Below are 7,196 nucleotides of genomic sequence, written 5' to 3' on the forward strand. Positions count from 1 at the left end.
TGGGGTCAAAAGGTACCTAAGTATATGATTGCAGGTGGAAAAATAGGGGACAGAAATCAGGTATTGGCAGTTTTTCCATTTTCATTTGTGTGTGAATTTTTAATATAAATGTGGGGACATAAAGCATTAATGCAAGTCAAAATGTTTCAATGAACAAGTTTCAGCAGTTCAACTTTATAACAATTATAAATAAACCTGTTAAATTTTTCTGGACAATGCGAGCATTTGGATTTTTTTTTAAAAAACAAGTAAATTTCTTATCGACAGCAAAAAAAAAAGAAAAAAAATATTGCACAGTTTAAACCCAAAGTCTCAGACAATCTACCATTACGTTACTGTGATAAGTAGAATAACCACCCCTTCCAAACAAATGAATAAAAAGCTGTTCAAATATTAATCCCCAGAACCTGTGAATAAGTTATGATCCATGAGAATAGGGGACTTAAGGTTCAGAAACAAAGTTACTCACCAACTGACTTTAAAATAGGGAGACTATCCTGAGTTAGTCAGGTGGGCCCAAAGCAATCACAAGAGTCCTTAAAAGTAGATAAGACGATTAAAAGAAAGAGCCAGAGAGATGGCAGTGTTAGAAGGATCCTGGCCAATATTGCTGGTTTTTGAAGATAGAGAAAGGAAATCATCAGGCAAGTAGAGCAGGCAGCCTCTAGAAGCTGGAAAAGGCAAGGAAATAAATTCTTCCCTAGAGCCTCCAGAAAGGAATGCAACCCACCAACATTCTGATCTTAGCCTAGTGAGATCTGTGTTAGTCTTCTAATCTACAGAACAGTAAAATAATACATTTGTCTTATTTAAGCCACTAAATTTGTAGTCAATTATTATAGCAGCAATAGAAAATGAATACAATTACGAATGCCAGGAATTTTTCCTTTGCCACCATGACTACTTCATGGGGAGTCTCCTTCCCAGTTCCACACTGGATGACTCGAAGACCAAGGGAAGCCCCTGGTCACTTGGCAGAATGGTATACAGAAGATCGCATTCTTGTACTTGGGTCTGAAACTGAACTCACTACATGATCACAGGAGAGTGATAATGAGAAAAGGACACCTCTGATTTTATGATGCAAATCTGTTCTCTGTCTCTGCACAACCCACCACAAATCACCTATATCTGCAACCATCCTACCCTTCTCTGCATCATAACTGGGGATTTATTACCTCTCCACCTGTCTACAGATGGTGATTTGAAACTTATTCCCTTCTTCCCTCATAAGCATTTGACTGAATTGATTACTTTTCCTCTCCATTGTGTATTTAATCCCTCCCTCTGGTATGAAAACTTCCTGCTGTGATTTTTAAACATTATCAAGTCTCTTTCCTCAGCAAACAATCAACAAAAGAAAAATTTTCCTTCTGTTTCCTATCCTATCTCTGTCTAGAACCCTGGGGGGGAGGGAAACAACTACAAAATAAACTGCTCTCTGTAATAGAAGTACTTCTGTTTCATAGGTCCATTTGTCATCTCCCTTTCTTTCTTCACTTAAGTCAAACATAGAGTCATAGCTCTCCCTAAGGTGACCAATGAAATGGACATTCTTAGAGCAACTGACATTGTTGACCTCTCCCAATGTCTTCAAGCACTCCTTTATTCAACCATTTGTAAAGGACCATTCTCTACCTAGGAATGCTACTTTTCTCTCCATTTCACCTGATTATTAGTGTACATATCTCAGATTGGCACTTACGCAGGAAGTATTGCCTAATTACGTATAATCCCTCCATTATATACTGATCACACTGTGTATTTAAATGTGAGTTTGCGATTATTTGATTAATGTCTATCTTTTCCATGGGAATGTAAGCTCGTTGATCTCAAGGCCCATGCCTGTTTTTGCTTACTATTATAGCATAATTTCAAAAACACTGCTAAGAGCAATCCCAAGAACATTGATAGGTACTCAAAAAAGATTTGTTCAGTGAATGATAAGCTTCAAAAGGAAAAAATACACACCTAGAAAAAAGAATGTGAAATCAGTATATTTACTGAGTAGTAATGTGATAAGGACATGCTAAACACTTGGATGGCTCATCTTATTTAATTTTTTAAATGACCCAATGAAAGTAGTAGCTACGTTATATAGATGAGAAAACACATTTGGAGAAGGTAAATAAATCCTCCAAGGTCTTACAGTAAAAAGTGGCAAAATTAAGACGTGGAATTTAGACGTACTTAGTCCAAAGATTATGCTATGTGGTCTCGCACTCATACTGTCTTTACCTAAAATTTTGCTATTTTGTTCAATTTTTGCATTAATTTCAGTTTTTTGAAGTATTGCATTAAACAGTAACTTTTTTTGATAAATGTGTTTTTGATGCCTCTTTACATTTTGCAGCTGAGATAAGGGCCTCACTTGCCTTACTTACCCCATCCTAGTCTGGCCCTGCACAAATTATAGGGTTTGGTTAAAATGTTTATTCGAAAAGTAAGCTATACCTGGAATGAAGCAATAGAAATGGGCCTCTCAGAGAGAAAATAGGAGAAACCAATATTTTTAACCTGGATCAGAAGGATGAGAATGGGTTTAATAACAGGCTCCATCACTCAGTAAGGTAATGACGAGCAATCTGAAGGAGCAGTGACAGGTGATTCTCTACCGTGCCAAGGGCAGAAAGAGAGAGAAAGCTTTCCAGGATTTTCTATGCAGACATAAAAATAAGTTTATGTTTGGCACAAACATCACTTCTACCATATTCTGTTGGTCAAAGCAAGTCACAAGCCCAGCCCAGATTCAAGAGGAGGGCCAATATACTTCACCTCTTGATGAGAGGAGTTGCGAAGTCACGTTGCCAGGGGTATATATTCAGGTAGGAGAATGGCTCCTACTATCTTTTGCCAATATTCCACTACAGGTAGCAATGTTAGTACCATCATAACATTACTAGCACTGAGTAAATTAGTTATTCATTTGTAAATCTTTGGCAGTTTAGTTGGCAAATGACAGTTGTTTTATTTTGCTTGTTGATACTTAATTTTGAACCTCATTTTGATAACTATGGATGGAAATCACATTCTGCAACATTCTGATTGCCTTAGAGGGAGAAGAAGTGATTCTCAAATAAGAGACACTTTAGTTTCTGTTTGTTTTTGTTTTTCTTGATAGAAGAAAAATTTGCAGCCACCTCGATTCCCCTGCCTGTTCATTTAAGAGACTTAGGTCAATTTACTCTTGGAGACATGTGATCACTGGGTTTGGGCACATCGTGTTAGGAAAGGCCATCCGCAGGTCAGAAATGATGAGATACCAAGTAAAGAGAATCTGCTGAAGCCCTCTCTATCAAAAATGGAGTCTCGGGCTTCCCTGGTGGCACAGTGGTTGAGGGTCCGCCTGCCGATGCAAGGGACACGGGTTCGTGCCCCCGTCCGGGAAGATCCCACATGCGGCGGAGCTGCTGGGCCCGTGAGCCATGGCCGCTGTGCCTGCGCGTCCGGAGCCTGTGCTCCGCAACGGGAGAGGCCACAACAGTGAGAGGCCCGCGTACCGCAAAAAAAAAAAAAAAAATGCAGTCTCTGAGTAACAATGTCTCCAAGAGTAAGTAAAAATATTTTAGAATCACCTGGGAATGGATTAAACGGGTGATCTTCTGGTTTGAGCCTCCTGGATGCAATTCTCCTGTCCACATCCAAAGTAAAGGAATTAAGCAGGGAAACAAGTTCTCTAGTTTTACTTTACTTCCTGCCTCAAACAAGGTTCCATTATTAATGGAAATTGTTATAGAAAAACTTGGGATTTTTTTCCCCATGTATTGTTTATGTGCCTGTTTAAATTCAAATTTGAGCCAGCAGCTAGGGAAATAAGAATATTTGAAGTATATGGCAAATATCCCATATGCTGAAACCTGATTGATCCAGAAGCGTAAATGCTGAATTATACACCTCCCATTTACTCTAAATTGTACTGCCCACATCTTTGTGGCGCTGCCCATAAGGTGTCTAATGAGTAATATGCCAGCACTTATTTAAAAAGAAACCAAATAGAGCGTAACTGAAATCTGGGTACATTTTGTTTTTGTTTTGTTTCAGAGAGCTGTCAGATATTTCAGTCCAATCTTAAAGTTGCTGCTTTCCTTTATTGCAAGTCGACTTCCGAATTTTAGTTACCTCTTTCTACAAAAGGTTTCAGTTTACAGGGTGGCAGGAAGAATGAAGATCGATGGTTGCTGGGTCTGGTTGGTCATACCAATTTGTACTGAAATCTAGGTGCTGCAGTCTCTGAGATTTGAGTTTAAATGTGTGCCTTGCAGCTTTAGAAGAAAGATGCAGTCTGCATACAGCTGTAGATCAAGGCTGCCAGTTTGTTCACAGGATGAGGCATTCATCATGCCTGTGCTCACGGGCATTTCGTGGGATAGAGAAAGGAAAGGAAAAGAAAAGGATAGAGATGAGATGAGAGAAGAAAAGAAGACAGAAAAGGAGGGAAGGAGTAAGAAAGAAAGGGAAGGAGGGAGAGAGGAATGGAGGGGGGGGGACACAGGGAGGTGATCTTATTTATTTTCCTAAAACAGCACAGTTACAGCTGTATCTTTCGGATAACAAATCATGGTTTGTTCATAGAAAATAGCATAGGTTGAAAAAATCTATATTATTGCTTAATAAATAGATGCTTAATAAAAATCTAATAATAACTAACCTCCAATGCATACTGAATAATAAACAATATTTTTACTGGTATATATCTCTAATTAATACAAATTAATTGCTTTTTTCAAAATCTTGGCTTTGAGACATTATCTTTCTAATTTGCCTCATAAAGTGCCCGACAATATTGCTATTTTGAAATATCTGCATTTGAATGATTTCATGTGATTCACAATTCAAAATTTTTATTTCCAAATAATCACACTAAATTTGTAATGAAAGCCAAGTATCCTTCTTACTTTATGAATTTGAAAACTGAGCAACGCAATGGGTTCGGAAGTTCTAATTTTATAATGCAAGCACATTCCAACTTTCAATGATTTAGTTTCTTGCTTTACTTTTGAGACAAGTCATATAACATGCTACTTTACACATGTGATTGCTTTTAATTGCTTGTTTTCTTGTCCCATAAAACCCTGAGGAAAGGCAGTAAGAAATAACATCTTTTCTTTGTAGTGGAGGAAAATAGCTATAGCTCATTTTATAAATACAAATCCTTGGGAAGTCACACAAGAAGCATCATTCCTGATTCAGTGCGGAGTTTGGATTGTGAATCATAGAACAGGTCTAGCTTGATTCTTTGGTATCACGTGCATATTTGAACCGGGGGTGCCTACTGAGTGGAGAATGGAGTTTGCAGGCCAGAATTTTTCCTGCTTAGTGTCTTTTTGTTTGTTTGCTTGTTTCTTCAAGACACATACTTTGCAAAGAAAATATTTTCTTTTAGGTTAGGGATGGATTTAGTTTCTGTTAGTGAAACTGAATGTTAAAGTAACAGGTTAGTATGATCTTATAGAAAGAAACAGGTATCTCATGTTTATTTTGTTTAAACAATTGGAGCAGATTTTATATACTATGCACAGACTAACCATATTTCAAATGGGAAAAATTTATTTTTTGCATACATAAGGTTAGACTTAGCACATTTATTTAATAAAGAGGAATGCTCTGTGTTTAAAGTATATAACTAGGAAAGTTACTCTTTTCTCTAAAACAACCTAAGACAATCCCTTTGGCTCTATTGTCTGGGTTAGATTATGCTCTGATGGTAAAGAAAAGTCATAGGAGACTTTAAAATGGTAAGTGAATAGTCAAGTTTAATCCAGATGAAAAATGTCTCCCCTCTTCACTCAGTTCTGCAGGAAACCTTTACATTTACATATATGTATAAAATCATACTTTCAGATACTATCACAGTTATCTTTCCCATTCCAGAGCTGATGATAGGCTTATAGAGAAAGGGCACATATCTTTGGTAAAGAGTTGTATGCAGTGATCAATAACTGGTAATTCATGCTTAAGTACATCACAGCCGTTAGCTTAGAAATATTTGCAATAGCCCATATTTTGCTCATTCAATCATTATTCCATTTTCTCTGTCTCCAGAGAATCAGTTTAATCATATGGTATGATGATGCTAAGAGCTGGTTTAAGACCTTTAGAGACCCTAAATTTTATAAAGAGAATGCATCCAACACACAGTCAAACCATGACCAGTACTAAATCATATAATAAGTATTAGGAATTGCAAAGTTTTTGATTTTTCCCACACAGATACTGATTTTTTAAAAATCATGTTTAATATTATTTTCAAAGAAGATTTGTTGTTCTTGTTTGCTGGTCTCTAAACACAGCCTTGACCTGCCTCTTGGGTGTTTCAGAGTGACAATGTCTCACATGTCAACACTGCACTAGCACCAGATTTTAACATTCAATCTTTGTTTCCTTTTCCCCATCGTCTTGAATATTTTAATTAGAAATCATTTTAATAGTAACATTTGAATTACCTAATATAGTCTTTTTTTTTTTTTTTTTTCTTGCGGTACGCGGGCCTCTCACTGTTGTGGCCTCTCCCATTGCAGAGCACAGGCTCCAGACGCGCAGGCTCAGCGGCCATGGCTCACGGGCCCAGCCGCTCCACGGCATGTGGGATCTTCCCGGACCGGGGCACGAACCCACGTCCCCTGCATCGGCAGGCGGACTCTCAACCACTGCGCCACCAGGGAAGCCGTACCTAATATAGTCTTTATACAACAGTCCAAATAAAGAAAAAAAAATGTTCCCCTTAAATGGAATTGTCAGCTTTGCTGAGCATTCAGAGTATCTGAGTATAAGGTGCTACTCTGAATCAGCTCCTTAGTTTTCATTAAATCATTATATTGAATAAGTTAAATATCTCTGCTCCTAATTTAAAATGGTAATGATAATGAGAAGCTGAAAATAAAAGTGCAATGAGGAATATCAGGGACATGCACATCAAATTTAATAAAAGGATTCTTTATCCTTGTTTTAGCTTTGGCTTTATTCTTTTGACCCAAAAAGAACATTAGAATCTTGATATAAAAGAGAAGGCTATAAAATAAAGTGTAATGACTTCAGAGATGAATGTATTGGTTCATGTATTACTTGGTATTGAAATTAAGAATCTCTTAGAAAACCAAATTTCCAAAACTTATTACAAAGACATAATTAATAATTCTACCTGAAACAATTCCTTTTTGCTATAATTGTTATAAGTATTATATAAAGATATGGTTTAA

This window comes from Neophocaena asiaeorientalis, unplaced genomic scaffold (assembly GCF_003031525.2).
Source record: "Neophocaena asiaeorientalis asiaeorientalis breed wild unplaced genomic scaffold, Neophocaena_asiaeorientalis_V1.1 scaffold144, whole genome shotgun sequence".
Classification (NCBI taxonomy): Eukaryota; Metazoa; Chordata; class Mammalia; order Artiodactyla; family Phocoenidae; genus Neophocaena; species Neophocaena asiaeorientalis.